The sequence below is a fragment of the Erpetoichthys calabaricus genome, chromosome 17 (genome assembly GCF_900747795.2).
Source record: "Erpetoichthys calabaricus chromosome 17, fErpCal1.3, whole genome shotgun sequence".
Classification (NCBI taxonomy): Eukaryota; Metazoa; Chordata; class Cladistia; order Polypteriformes; family Polypteridae; genus Erpetoichthys; species Erpetoichthys calabaricus.
Window position 1 is genome coordinate 42198502 of NC_041410.2, and position 16494 is coordinate 42214995.

The window sequence follows — 16494 nt, forward strand, 5'->3', positions numbered from 1 at the left end:
TTTACAACTAGAATTAAAAATAATCGCGTTTTCGAAACAGTTCCCTCTAAATGCAAACAGAATTAAACGTATGAATAAAAAAAGTTGGACCATGTAAAACGTCCAACGTAATGTAACACGTTTTATAGGACTACATTATACATGAACATTCACCACAAACTTAACCAACGCCACAGCTGAACACAATTCTTCATTCTTAACTATATCTTAAAATTGCTTCCATTCACTGAAACATCAATTATCAATTGCACCTACAGAAGGTGAAAGCCCTGAACAATACGTAACTGTATACTGAAACTTCCGTGCCGGAAACTTCTCCACGCTGTTGACACAACAGCAATACTACAATCCAACAAAGTTCCAACAAGGATATCAGGACTTTAAAATGACGCCCTCTGAACTCCGTTTCCAGAATCAGCAGTACCTACCCGTAGTTCCCGTCCGTCTCCCTATGGACAAGCTTTTCTGGAAAACTTCTCAGGTACCTGAGACAGTGTAGGACGTCAAATTCCTCCCCTACACACCAGGGACAAGGCTTTAGGTGGAGTTCACACTTCCGATTGCCAAAGATGGGTTGTAACGCCGATTTTTTTTAACCGTCATACAACTCAGCATGTACTAGCTGACTCACACTAGTGCCCGAAACTACACAAAAAAAAGAGTCGCATACAGTAGTGACTGCATGATCTTGCTTCCATGGAGTGCAGCATTTAGTGCGCAGGAAAAAAAAAACCCAAGTACATTTCCTTTCCCCGACTCAGTTGCTATTTGACCCTGCTGGAAAAATGATCACTTAGGTATAGCGCCTTGCGTCCAGGGTCGCTGTGGGCGTGACTTCTGACGCAGACATTTGTAGCTCTCTCACATGCCCTTCCTTAACCCCGGGCGCCAGACTCACCTCCACAGACGCCGGGAATTTTCTGTTGCCAGTGTTAGTCTCTTCCCTCCCTCTCTCCCAGCTTGTCTGGCTATTCCTCCCCGGGGGAGAGAGGGGGGAGGGCTGACTTTAGCCACGACTCTCGCTTCCTACTTCTATCAAGAGCCCGTTTACGTTCTCGTATTCCCAGCCTTCTTCAGTCACTCCTCCCTTTTGGTGGGCCAACAGGCCTGAATCTTTGGTTGTATAGCTTCTCCCACCTCACTAAAGTCGTCTTTCGCCTTGTGTTAAGCCGTTCGGCGCCCACATGTCTAACACATAGCCCAGTTTTCGGGACTCTGTCGGAGTTGACCACCGAGCCCCGTCGCAGCGCTCCAACCAACACGCTCTCTCTCTCTCGACACCTGCAAGTTGACTTGACGAGGATCCGGAGAGGGATAGAGAGAGTGTTTCACAGGAAAACTTTGCGTCGCATTATAAGCCCCGCCAGAGCGTCTTTGCAACAATACGGCGACAGTAGTGTCATGCGGCCCTGCTTGGCGCGCACTGTAGATTTTTCCTTAAGAGTGTTAAACGCTTAGTTCAAAACCGCTGTATATTCTTCGAAACGAATTAGAGGCGCAGAATTACACCAGAACTAATGATGATCATAATAGAGCACCGCTACCCTCCTCCCCAACACGGTACGTAAACACGCTCCCCGCAGGAAGCTACATCGATAACTACACTATCAATCGAAAAGTGTTCGTCAGAAACGTAACCAAATGCGTTCCACTGGCGACCCCTAAAGGCCTGCACTTGGAACTTTAAGTTGTTGGCGTCTAAGCTGACGCCTCGTGCCGACTACCTTGCTGATGCTGATCAAGCCCACACCATGTGAAAGCTTGATTCCATCTTAATTTTCGGCAGCAACAAACATTTTTAGTAGATTTCTCATCCCGACTTTCCTTGTACTCAGTATATAATGAAAGTGGAAAAACGCTAATTCCCCTCACACGCGCTATATAAAAGAAACGACAAGTTTTTCATTTTATGATCCAGAAACAGTGTGTTGGATCAACTAGCAAAACGCCCCATTGAGAAGGCGTGTGATCTGCGCTGAAGTACTGTCCTGTCTAGAGCTCGCTCTTGCATTCCCGTAACTTTCTACTTGCTTCAGAAAATTAATCGGTTGGACTTTGAATCAAAGTGTTAATGTGTCAAAACGTTAATCGTTAAGTGCGCCATTCCCTTGCGCAGTGAGCGCAAGTCTGTTTGCATATCTAATAAAAGTTTGTTTTTTTGCTGCAAAAAATAAACTTTAAAAGCGACTCATTGGCACCGACTATTGCGCACAACGCTGATGAATCGACCCAGGCAGGGAGCCTTTTCGCAGTTCAAACAAGTGATGTCGGTAAATTCTAAGAGCTCTAGTATGGAGATACAAAGTGTCATCCCGTCCAAGGTTAGTGTTTGTATTGTGCCTTTGCAAGTACTGGGACAGTTGGATTGTTAATGTCATATTTTAAATAGTTAAACGTTTTTAAACGTGGAAAAATGCATAGCTGTCTCAACTTTTCAACGTCGCCTCCAAAATGACTAACATTTTACACTACAACTTTTATATATAAACGGCTAAAACAAGACAAATGCTTACAATAAAAAAAAGTGTCAAGGAAGGAGTTTAAAACTGACAACTGAAAACATGAACACCGTCGTGTGTTGTATTTCAGTTACAAACACCATCCCCGTACCGCAGCACCGGGCACCAAATTATGCAGTTATGACACACCGGGCTGAGAGCTACAATGGCCAAATAGAGCAGAATAAATGGCTGACATTATTATTGAGAGGTTTAACTTGTAATAGACCTTGGGTGAAAAATCACTGAAATTTCTCGGATGCCGGCGATTCCATTAAAAAAAAAAAAAAAAAGATAATTTGTCGTAACCACTTAATGCGAACGAGTGACTAAATCAAATATGTTCACATACTTAGTATTGCATACTTAGTTCTGACTCTTAATATTAACAGCAACTGTAACTTAACCAAAACCATATGCGAAGCTTCCCGGATTATACAGAGTGGTCTATCTCTTAGTAGATATATTTTTAACATAAAATATGCGTGACTTTTTTTATTTATTTAATAAAAGAAAGCACTTACCTACGGGGTAAACAGAACTGAGCGACCTACCCGCTACAATAAAGCAGGCAATGGTGCTGCGGTGTCAGCTTTCCGCTCCGAGCGAAGCTGTCAGCACCTGTAAGGCAGGTGAAGTGTGAGGCGCTAACGAGGCCGCCGTTTGAGGAAGTTGATTGGCCAGAAGGGGCGGGTCGAGGCCAGTCGCTTTTATGGAACTGTCATTTCTGCGACAAAACTTCGTTTGCCAATAGCTGTTACTTTTCCTGAGCTCTCCGAAAATAAACAATGACGGCATCACTTTGAAAGGCCCGCGGTGTTCTTTATTTGTGACATTTACTACACTAAACGTCCCATAAAATGCTACTATGATAATATTAATCGCGCCAGGCAGACAGTACCCAACATTTGGTCGTGTAGTTTCCTGTAGTAACGCAGTCCAGTGGCTACGCACTTGAAACGAGTTTGTGCCGTTCTCCACATACAATGAGTAAGAGTTTGAAGAGTGAGGTGATTGTTTGAATGCTGTTGCATGACTAAACTTGACATAATGGAAAACGATACCCTCTGCTTATAGACGGCACATACAGCAACTTTTCAGCGGTGATGTCGTTGACTATCGGTAATAATATACCACCTGCTTAATCCTGGAATTCATCCTACTTTCAGAAAAATAATTACTATTTGGTTCCAGAGTTTATTTCAATAAGCGCGTTTCCTAGCTAGAAACATAAAAAATACCTATATGTGGAAATGAAAGTACGAAAAGGGTTTCTGTATATGCCATACGACGCAAACAAATATGCACATTTAATTACTGCACATACATTGTTATGCAACCGGTGTCTTGTGCATCATAGCTATGCAAGTCAGAGGTAAACAAATAAGCAAGTCCGTGATACAGGTCCACATATTTTGTGTACCTTGGCATTTGTAAACTGCTACCGTCTTGCGCCATCGCTATGTAGCCTTTGACCCTTCTCTTGTTGAGTTAGGATTCTCTGACAAGCTTGAATAGCTGCTGTTTTAATCAACCAACAATGCCTAGACTACAGCATAAGTGAAAAACAACACATTTGCTAATTTGTTTCAGTTCAACATATACATTTTTCCTTTTTTCAGCTTATTGTTTTATATTGCTTTTAAATTAGTACAGACACCAAGCAATCACAGAAGTTTTCAGCTATGATGCAGTAACAGAAATTATTAAACAATACATCCATCCATCCATCCATTTTCCAACCCGCTGAATCCGAACACAGGGTCACGTGGGTCTGCTGGAGCCAATCCCAGCCAACACAGGGCACAAGGCAGGAACCAATCCCAGGCAGGGTGCCAACCCACCGCAGTTAAACAAGACATCATTTACAAATGTGTAATGGTTGGACCCAGACCCTGCCTTTGGTTTTAGTTTGCTGTTCATTTATGTGCTGTTTACGGGTAAGAATTCTTTAATGTTTTACCTTATTAAACATTTTTGTATTCAAGTTCAAGTTTATTATTATATGTACATAGTGAAATTAAATTATTAATTGCATTTCTCCTTAGAACAGTTTCTCTGAGAACTATTATGACATGTACTTTTACCTGTCCTGCCAAGAATAGGAGAGTTGCAGTTTGAAGCAAAAGGGACCAAGAGATAATATGTCAAAAATTAGCTACAGTTTGTTAGAAGGAAAAGTTTCAATCAAGACATCTGAACCAAAACATTAAACTAAATCATTATCAAAATTCAATAGCAATTGATTGACAAGCTGGATCACTAAATCACAATAGAATGCATGCTAGTAGATTTGAATGTATCCACAATCTTAAATAAAGTGTCCAAGCATGGTACATACTTAAATACTGTCACACCATTGACATCATATGGCACAACTTGCAAGACATGGCCCAAACCAACAGCTGTCATATCATACATTAAATCATAAGAAAACAACATGACTTTCTAACATGATATTAAAATAAAACATTAAGTCCAACTTCATTTTGTACATAGAAAGGACAGGAAAAATGTATTTTAGTATATAAAAGTTTAACAATAAATCACAATACTATTAAAGATAATCATGCACAAGTATGCATAGCATGCCATATATATACAGTATATATACTGTGACAGATAGGGCCACTGTCGTCCCCTTGAACCCTCAGACCAGACGCCAGACACCAGATAAAAAGTCCAAATATTATTTATTCTAATATTTAAAGTGCACAAAGCACCCTCCACTCCATAATACTCCAATAAACAATCCAATCCAACAATCAATAAACACAATCCTATTCCTCCACTCCCAGCAGCTCAGTCACCCTTCCTCCCAACTCAGCTCAGTTCACTGGGGTTTCCTGTAATCCTTTATAGTCCTTGACCCTGAAGTGCTTCTGATAACCCACCCCAGTCCGTGTGATACTTAGCACTTCCAGGACAGATCAAAACTCTTCTTTTCTTCAGCCCGGGAGTATATCATCTCTTCTGTTCCCATGATTGTGAAGTACTTCCGGGCTATATGGAAAGTACATGTCCCTGGGCCTCCCTGCAGCGTCCCCTGACGGCCCCCATGGTATCCAGCAGGGCTGTGAAGAAAAACTCCAAGGTCCATGATGCCCTGCTGGAATTCGGGGCACCTCCATGTTTCCGGGAGGGCTCCATCTGGCAGCATGGGGGTATTGGCTGGGAAGAACGGCCGGTCATATACCACAATACATATAAAAACACACATGTATATGCCAATTAGCCACAACATTAAAACCACCTGGAAGATATTGTGTACGTCCCCCTCATGCTGCCAAAACAGCTCTGACACTACCAGTTATGGACTCGATAAGACCTCTGAAGGTGTCCTGTGGTATCTTGGAACCAAGATGTTAGCTGCAGATCCTTTAAATCCTGTACATTGTGAGGTGGGGCCTCTCTGGAGCAGGCTTGGTTTTCCAGTACATCCCAAAGATGCTCGATCAGACTGAGATCTGGGGAATTTGGAGGACCAATCAACACCTTGAGCTCTTTGTCATATTCTCAAACCATTCCTGAACATTTTTGGCATTGTGGCAGGGTGCACTATCATGCTGGAAGAGGCAACTACTTTGAGTTAATACTGTTACCATGAAGGGATGTACCTGGTCTGCAACAATCTTTAGCTAGGTGGAACATGTCAAAGTAGCATCCACATGAATGCCATGACCCAATTTTCCCAGCAGAACACTGCCTCCTCCGGCCTGCCATCTTTTCTTCAGGTCAATGACAGCACCTAGCTGTCAACATGAGCTGAAAGAAAATGTGATTCATCACAGCAGGCCACCTTGTTACATTGTTTCATTGTCCAGTCCTGACGCACATGTGTGTATTGTTGGCACTTTCAGTAATAGCACTCTGACCTGTCTGCATCTATGCAGCTCCATACGTTATGTGACCACAAGGGGGCACCAGAAAGCCCCAAACCCAAGACACAGTAAAGTACCAGATGTTTTTAGAATAAAATTAAGTGTTTTTAACAACACCAAGCACTTCACAGAATCCTCTCTCCAATTGTCTGCCACAAAACAATACAAAGTATAAAATTATTCCTATTTCTACCTTCACTGAGTGTTGCCCACTGCCTCCTGACTCTGACTCAATGATATGAGGCAGTGGGCTGTCTTTTATGCTAGACCTGGGAGTGCTTCCAATGCCACACCATATCTTCTGGGAAACATTTATGGGTCATAAGAAAAGTAGGGAGGCACCCCCACCCAACAGCACCCCCTATTGGCATGTAGGGGCCCCAACAGAGCTGTATTTCTGCACTCCATATCCCAAGTACCAATTCGGGCATCCTGACTGGGTTGCCATGTGAGGACGACTGGCACCTGGTGTTTAAGGAATGGAACTGCTGCCTATACACGGCTATTACTGGTCCGTCCATTAATTTATACCAGCCAGGTACAAAGTTATTTTCTTGTCCAGCCAGCCAGTTCATCTGTCTTTCTTCTCTGGTTTCCTATCTGGGTAATAAATCCTCTTCCTTCCTGGAAGGATGCCCATTCTCCTCTTACAGCAGCAAGCTGTGGTGCACTGTGTGTTCTGACACATTTTTCTTATGTCCAGCATTAAGCTTTTCAGCAATTTGTGCTACAGTAAGTCTTCTGGGATGGGGCCAGACAGGCTGTCCTACATTCTCCACACGCATCAATGAGCCTAGAGTGCCCATGATCAGTGGTGAATCTACATTTTTGGGACCTTGAAGCTTGAACTGCTATGGGGGCCCCTACTCAACTAACAACAAGGTCTGGGTAACCACTGTTATCTTCTTCAATGGGATTGTTCCTCAACGTATCACCACACATTTTTTAAAAATGTAACTATTACATCTCAGATTTCGATTAAAATTGCTGTACTGGTTACCTTGCACGTGAAAGTCACTGGTGTGAATAAATATTTCCGATGCCTTATACTTTTCAGGTTATGAGGGAATATAAATTAAAGTCTTCTCTAAGACCCCTCCAGGATTAGGGGCCCTGAAGCTTAAGTTTTATTAGTTTCATAGTAGATATGCCCCTGCCCATGACCCTGTAACCAACTGACTGGTTGCTCTTAATTGGACCACTTCTGGCAGGCACTGATGTTTGCATATAGGGAACACCCCACAAGAACAGCTGTTATGGAGTAGTCTAGCCATCACAATTTGGCCCTTGTTAAAGTCACTCAGATCATTCATTACCCTTGCCCATTTTTCCTGATGCCAACATTTCACCTTAAAGAACTCACTGTTAAGTTTTTGCTGGAAATTCCCCACCCCTTGACTGGTGCCAGTCAGTAGTTTTAATGTTGTGATCGATCAGCGCATACATACTGTAATGGACGGCAGGTCTGGGTTTACATCCCAGTTGGGATAAACTCCACACCTTTATCTGCAATGGATGGACTGGGGGGACTGCCTCCCAAGAGCACATGCTCTCCTGGCACACTGAATGGCAGCATTCCTGGGCCAGTATTCCCATTCCTGTAGCTTCAAGGCATGTTGGGAATTGTGGTCCCGTGGGGCAGCCCTCCTGGGTTCCTTGGGCACCAACAGGGAGAGCTGCTGTGGAGTGCTGTTGCTGGGGCTTCTGCCTGACCCGTGTGAAAGCATAATTTTGGGGAAACATAGCATTCATCTTTAAGAAATAGCATAAAAGGTTAATAAATGTCGGAAACCAGATAAAGATCAAAGAGAACAACAAAACGTACACTGAAATAAGAATTGGTTCAGGAAAAATACTGAGATGGTCAAGTACCATGTACCAGAAGAAATGTTCATGTAATATACAAAACATACTGAAGGATGATTAAGACATGACAATGAAATCAGTAGATATTCTATAAACGAGAATGGACAATTGTTATATGCACAGAAATTTCAAGGGTGGTGGTGCAACTCAAAGGTATAAGAAGAACCAGAATATAGTATAATAGACTTTTATTTTATTGAAATCATTTTGGTGTAAACCAATGAACCAACCAGAGTAAGATGTATGCATTGATTGACACTGTATGTAAATTCAGCAGTTTATAAAATTAACCTCTATTCTTTGTTTCTCTGTCCGTTCTGAACATTCTAACCATGCTGTAACAGATTGCTTTTGAAGAATGCTACCTTCCAAAGCATTTTGCCGAAGAGTAATTAAAAAATACCATGAGCAGCTTTTCTCTTTCCTGATTACTGAACTGTCCTGTTTCTTTATTTAATAAGATGTTAAATTTCGACTACACCCAGCAGTGCTTCCTCCTTGACACTGGAAGTATTCCTGGGTCTGGTACAAAAGGGGCCGCCTCCGTCCACTGAGTAGTCAGAGTTGGGAGGAGGTGGATTAGACTGCATGGGAGTTAAGTAGAAGATTAATGCTTTTAGTGAGTTACAGAATAAAAGAAACTGAAACCTTGTGAAGGTATTGTTGAAATAAACTCATTTTATTCAAACCCAGGACTGTGTTGTGATGTTGTGCCTGGGAGTTTGGGGAGCTGCAGTGCTCCCTGGTGGTCACAATACATATACATATATATGTATATTTACAATATATATCTGCAAATATTTGCATATATGGTGTTTGCATTTTTCTGTATAATTTTTGTTATTAGGGCGGCACAGTGGTGCAGTGGTAGCGCTGCTGCCTTGCACTAAGGAGACCTGAGTTCGCTTCCCGGGTTGTCCCTGCGTGGAGTTTGCATGTTCTCCCTGTGTCTGCGTGGGTTTTCTCTGGGTTCTCCTGGTTTCCTCCCACAGTCCAAAGACATGCAAGTTTGGTGCATTGGCGATCCTAAATTGTCCCTAGTGTGTGTGCTTGGTGTGTGCATGTGCCCTGCGGTGGGCTGGCGCTATGCCCGGGTTTGTTCCTTCCTTGCACCTAGTGTTGGCTGGGATTGGCTCCAGCAGACCCCCCGTGACCCTGTGTTAGGATATAGTGGGTTGGATAATGACTGACTGACTGACTGACTGGTTATTATGTTTGACTTTACAATCAACTTGCAGTCTGTGGGTAGAAATTATCCTTAAATCTACTGGTGCATTTGCTAATGGTCCTGTAGAAATTTCTAGATGGAAGGAGGGAGGAAAACGATTATGCATTTAATTACACCATTTGCCATTCTGAGGCAGCAAGTGTGGTATATGGCCTGAACAGAAAGCAGCTGTGTGCCAGTGATATTCTATGCTCCATTCAGCACCCTCTGCAGGGCTTAATGATCTTAAGCTAAGTAGGTGCTTCAAAAGAATGTGATGCAACCACTGAAGATAAACTCTTCTGTGTACTGAAACAGTATAAGTTTGTGATTATAAAAAGAGAAATGCAAGGTTTTTTTTTCCTGGGGAAGTAATGGCATTGATAACCCTTTATTAGAAGGCCCAAAACATGTTATATTCACTTTAGTCCATCAGTAATCATCACTCGATGATCACTTGATGGCTGCTTCCTTATTGTGAGTGTGTGACACACATTACATACTGATTAGACCAGGAGGGGCTGCATTACAGTTAGATCAAAATAATTTTACCATAACTGGGTTTAGGGTTCAAGGATCATGTCCACCCACATATTACTTTATTGATAAATGCAGGATTTAGACCCAAAGATTTGGATTCCATGATATTTGAGGCCATGTGTAGCACTTGGGTGCCCATGGGGTCCCACTGATTTTCCACTCTCCTGATGGGAAATATACTAAGATTCTGAGTACTACTGTACACACACACTTTGGTCTGAACTCACACTGGAATTGCTATAAAGCAAGAAAAATTCAAAAGAAAGAAAAGTTCTGACTAGGCGATCACAGTCCCAGTGAGGCATTATGCAGACATATTGCTATTGATATAAAGGATCCCCAGTAGCGTTTCTTGACACACTTCTTCTGAAAAATTTGTTGTGTGAAAGTACTCAATGTTAGTGTGTCAGAGAGGGGATGTGCAGCATTGTTCAGACTGAAACTAAGTTTTGTTTTAATATTCTCCTTTGCTACTACCTCTAGGTGGTCCAGAGTGCATGTATAACTGAGCTTGCCCTTTTAAATTATTCTGTTAAAATGGTTGGCCTCTCTTGAAGTGATGTTACCAACCTAGCACACCACAGCATAGAAAAATCACACTGGCCATCACAGAGTTATAGAAGATGTGACGGATGTCACTTCCCACATTAAAGGAACGCAGTCTCCTAAGAAAAAAGAGCCAGCTCTACCCTTTCTTATACAGTTCCTCTGTGTTCCGAGACTAGTCCAACCTGTCATCAATATGGACCCCTAAGTACTTGTAAGAGTGGACCACCTCTACATCCATTGCCCGAATAGTGACTGGACATAGAGGCTCTTTTGTGTGGTGAAAGTCAATAGCCAGTTCCTTGGTTTTGCTGATGTTAAGATGCAGCCAATTCTGTTTTCGCCTTGCTTTTCACAATGACTACAAGTGGAGTATACTGTATATACTCTACCGCACCCCTTTATCAATACACCCCATAACTGCAGAATCATCTGAGGATTTCTGCAAGCGGCATGACGTTGTGTTATATTTATAGTCTGAGGTGTACAGAGTGAAGAGAAAAGGAGACAGGACTGTTCCTTGTGGTGCTCCAGTGTTGCTCACATCCGCACCCGAAACACAGTCCTTGAGCCACACAAACTGGGGTCTTCCTGACAGATAGTCCATTATCCAGGACACCAAAGGCTTATCCACCTGCATATCCCTGAGTTTACCCCTTAACAGGGATGGCTGGATGGTACTGAAGGCACTGGAAAAATCAAAAAACATAATCCTCACAGTGCTGCCAGCGTTGTCCAGGTGAGAATAAGCCTAGCCTTGTGGACCAGATAGATAATTGCATCTTCCTCTCCAATTTTTGTCCAATAGGCAAATTGCAGTGAGCCCAGGTGGTCTATTCATAAATACTGCTACATTCTTATTTTTCCAGTGAAGAAAGAGGATGGGTCCAAGTCGTTATTGGTCAATCACCTTCAGTCATTAAATGATGTGGTCCAGGATTGACCAGCAGAAGTTCCCAACCTTCATACCTTGCTGACTGACAAGACTCCAGATGCCAGGTGTTTTACAGTCATTGATTTACTGAATGTTGAGCTTTCTTTAGCATCCCAATGGCACATGACCCACAGTATTTGTTTGGTTTCACCTATAGGGGAGAGCAATACACGTACACATGAATGCCACAAGGCTTTACCCACATTTTTAATTAGGTCTTTTGAAAACATTTGGGGGACCTAGACCTCTCAAGTACCTTAAATTAGTATGTCAATGATTTGTTCCACCTCTCAACAGGAATGTCATATGGACTCATTGACAATCCTTTCAGGATTAGCAAGAAAAGGATATAAGGCTTCACTGGATAAGCTGCAATACTGCCAGCTGCAAGCTCAATATTTAGGGCGCCTAGTGGCACAAAGCACAAAATCAATAGCTCCATCTCAGTTGGAAGGGATTATTACAGCGGGACAGATGATGACTTTTCTGGGCATGACAGCTTTCAGTTTTGATTGAATTGAGGATTATGCAAACAACAGCTCCTCTCCGAGAACTGTTTAAAAAGACAGGAAAACAAAGTCTGACTGGCCCCCTCCAGTGGAATACACAGGTGGCATTTGACACAATAAAGTACAAACTCCAAACAGCTCCGGCTTTGGCTATCCCATTCAGAACCCTTTCTGCTGTATGTTGCCAATCGGTGTAGCTTGTATGCTTCTATTATGTTAATGCAAGAGACATGCTCAGGACAGTGCAAGTATCCCATTGCTTATTACAGTATAAAACTAGACACTATGGTACAGGGATGGCATCGCTGCTATTAGGGATTGACTGCTGTTTTTACACATATAAAAAAGCATCTACTATTAATATGGGGCACCTAGTTACAGTCTTTACCTACCACAGAACTGTTGAGTTATATGGTCAAAGTTGTTTCTTATTCAGACAGACTAGGTGTCTGTAATACTCTGTATTTCTTTTTTATCCTGATGTCACTTTAGATAAATCCTGCAGAAACCATTCTGTTCGACTTTGAAGGAACTCCACATAACGGTGTAGCTGACTTGCTCACTTTTTCTAAACTCCACCCGTATCTGAGTCAGTGCTATTGATAGATTCAGATATTTCTCTTTTTGTGGAAGGTTCCTGTTTTAGGGACCATCTGGGAAATCATGCAAGCATCCCACTCATACAGCAACAGGCACCTAACCTCTTTGTCACGCTTTTAGCTGAACATTGTCCACAACCAAACTCAAGACACTTACTGGGGCTTGTAAAATGCACAGGGTAAAATCACCACTATTTTTACAGGTTCAGCATATTGCCCTATTTCAGACCATTAGGGGAAACAGAGGGGATTTAAAAAGACAGATGGGACTCCGATTCAACACTTAATGCATTAATGACAGCAATGATGTTGCCATCTAAATTGGCTATTGTCAAATGTCAGGCTCACAAAAGATGCAATGAGTATGTAATTAAGGGCAAAAATGCAGCGTCAAGTAAGGAAACAAAGAAGGCACACTACACTGTACATCATGTAAAAAGATAACATGAGACAGAAAAAGGTTTGCGGTAACCATGTATACTTGGAACAAAAGCAAAAAAATCAGCAATCAGACAATCTTTACAGACTGAATTCAAGATAGAACGCAACTAATGGGAACAAGATGGAGTTTTTATAGGTGTGTCAGAGGAAGTGATGTAATTTGGGCCAGAACCAGAACTGATGTCATTGGGCCCAGAACCGAAAGTGATATTGACAGGCTCAGGAGGGATTATAGCCAGCCCCTGCTGGTTCTGCATGAAATTACCATCTTTTGAGCCCATTGGCTGCCTCTGACAATCGCCATAGATTTCTGTTTATATACTCATCCAGATTTGACAAGAAGAGTCTAGAAGAGTTTTCACAATTAAAGTAATCATGCAGTTTTCCTCTGTTCTTTATTACAGCACTAAACATTGTTCTTGCCAGCTCCTTGCATTACATTTTCTGCTTAATAGGCTGGCACCAGAACTACTGACAGGTCACTGAGCCCTCTGAGCTGGGGACACAGTAGCAGACAGAAAGTTTCTTTTATCAGGGGGTAGCAGCGATAAAACGTATTAGCACCCCTCATGCAGCAGTTTGTATACTGATATTTAGAGTACACATTCCTTAAATTTACTTTGTTGCAAGGTTATTATGAAAAGATTAATAAAAATATTTGCGTTAACAGAAATAAAACAATTAACAAAATGAAAAAAGAAAGACTAAGAAAGGCTAAATGAAACACAATAATAATTTACAAGATAAGTTCCTGCCTTGTGCCCTGTGTTGGCTGGGATTGGCTCCAGCAGACCCCCGTGACCCTGTGTTCGGATTCAGCGGGTTGAAAAATGGATGGATGGATACTTTCATTTTTAATCACAATCAGACTTACACATTTGATAAGCTGAGCTGCAGCATCCCAAAAAATTAATAAAAGTATATGAAAAAATATTTGTTCTTTGTCTTGAGTCTTCTTTAACCCTCTTTACCATTATCTCTGAGATAGCTCATCCAAATCGAGCCACACTGTCATCCAGTGAGCAGTGGCTTCAGACAGAGGGCAGGTGGTAACAATAACAACATTTATTTATTTAGCACATTTTCATACATAGGCGACAGAAAGATAGTTATATGAAATGAAAACTAAAAAGATTAGACATTAATATTAAAGAGTAAGTAACAAAGGGAAAAGGTAAGGTCAGACGGCCAGGAGGTCCGAAAAAAAACTCCAGTTAGGCTGTCGAAAAAAATAAAATCTGCAGGGGTTCCAAGGCCAAAAAGACTGTCCATTCCCCACTGGGCATTCAACCTAACATAAATGTTCTTAAATCAGTCCTCTTTGTTTTCAAGCCTCACATGATAGGATTTGAGGAAGTTAGTTTCATGGACAGCTGGGACATCCGCCTTCAATCCACCAATAAAGCAGGGGGCTGCAAGATGCCTTGATCTGGTGGTGGTGGTGCAGATCGCTACCACAGAAGAACCAGAAAAGATAGCGGACAATAGTAGAGATTGGTACGGAACCTTAAAGAATATCATAATTCTATGCCCATATAGTCTATCAGGAAATGCAAGTAAAATGTAGCTACAAAAAAGCCATATTAAAATTATGGGTTTTAGCAGTTTTTTTTTTAAATGTTCCACAGTATTAGCCTGGAAAATTTCTATAGGTAAAGTATTCCAGATTTTAGGTGCATAATAGCAAAAGGCCACACCACCACGTCTTTTAAGCTTGGTTCTTAGAATTATAAAGCAGACCACCGTTGAAGATCTAAGGTTACGACTTGGAGTGTAGGGGGACAGGCATTCGAAAATATAGTAGGTGGCAAGATTATTTAAGGCTTGATAAACCATTAGCAGTATTTTAAAGTCAATTCTGAATAAAACAGGTTACCAATGTAACAATGCTAAAATTGGTGAGATGTGCTCAAATTTTCCTTTTCTAGTAAATGCTGCTGCATTTTGCTCTAATTGTAGCTGATTAGGTAGTCCTGTTAGGACTACAGTAATCTATTCGACTAAAATCAAAAGCATGAGGTAATTTTTCAGCATCTTGTAAAGTTATAAGAGGTCTAACTTTTGCTACATTCCATAAGTGAAAAAATGCAGACCCAGTAAAGTCAATAATTACCCCTAAATTTTTACCATCATCATGACTTTAAAACCTAAGGAATCAAGGTTATTTCTAATATCCTTGTTATATCCATGTTTGCCAGTCACTAAGATTTCTTTTTTCTCCTTATTTAGTTTGAGAAAGTTACTACTTCTCCAACCGGAAATACAAGTAAGACATTGAATCAGAGAGCCAAGAGCGTCAGGGTCAGCAGGCACTATAGATAAATAAAGATGTGTGTCATCTGCAGCTCACCTTGTGCTCACCTTGTGATTTGAGATAATCTGACCTAATGGAAGTATGTAAATTGAAAAAAAGCAGCAGACCCAAAATAGATCCTTGTGGTACACTACATACAATATCATGGGGCTCTGAAGTACAATCACCACACCTAACAAAAAATGTTCTTCCTAGAACTGCAACTGCTGTGGCAGGATATGCTGGAATACAGGTATGTAAAGAAAATGACAGAGAATGCATGATAGATTCTAGTTCCAGTGTTAGTTACACTTACCAACATAATGATTTTGCTCAACCAGTAAATTGTCATGTAACTTCTGAATGTGCATTGTGTCCCAAGAATGCTGGGCAACTTGCAAAGCTACTATTCAATGAATCACCAGGGCTCAAGAAAGATGAACAGATACAAATAATCCCTTAAACATTTTCAGTCTGTTGTGACAGCTTGGTAGCTGTAATTGTGACTGAACCCAACATACTGTTTGTACACAGCAGTCGATAAAGCAGCACACACTAAAGCCAAACTCTAGGCTGCACATGTGGTCTGATGTCCATTATGAGATGAGTGAAAGACATTTCAGTTTATTTGTCAGCTGTCTTCATTTTGTTGACAACAACTTATCTGTCACTTCACACAGAAGAAATCTTTTCTGAAAATAAAATTGTTCTTTGATGCATAGATAGAGAGATTCACTAGGTCTGCATATTTGAGCAAAATGTTTTTGACTAATTAGTTTTGCTTTGAAAAAGGTAATTTGACATTGAAGAGATACAAACCTCGTACAATTTCGGAGTTGGTGGCACTTCTACAGAAATGCAAAAAATGTTTATTGGTAACTTGAAATAAATACTAAGAGTCTGTAAACCTACTAATATGTTTATTAATTTATATCTTATTTAGTTTTCTTGGTTTTACATTCACAGCTGAAAAAAACTAATATTGTGTTATTGTATATCTATCTACTGTATATATACCATATATTGTGATGCACCCACCAGAAGGCAGCAGGCTCATTGTCTCAATAACGAGTCCGCAGCCCCGCCACGCGACACATCTTGCCTCAACGATGAGTTTACAGCCCCGCCGCGCAACGCATCCATCAGCCATAGAAGACTCACTGCCTCAATGACAAGTTTG

The 16494-nt window shown here is 41.4% G+C and overlaps 1 protein-coding gene across 3 annotated transcripts in view; it reads right to left on the reverse strand.

Moving 5' to 3' along the window:
• Nucleotides 1-3290, reverse strand: part of LOC114642539 (furin-1) — a 208602-nt gene extending 205312 nt beyond the window's left edge. The window contains exon 1 of one of the 3 annotated variants that reach the window (XM_028791402.2): nucleotides 3023-3290. The gene's annotated coding sequence lies outside the window, so the exon portion shown is untranslated. Of the gene's footprint in view, nucleotides 1-428; nucleotides 580-898; nucleotides 1548-3022 lie in introns of those variants that run through there. The other 2 variants (XM_028791404.2, XM_028791403.2) reach the window with 2 other exon arrangements.
• Between the last annotated feature and the right edge of the window lie 13204 nt (nucleotides 3291-16494).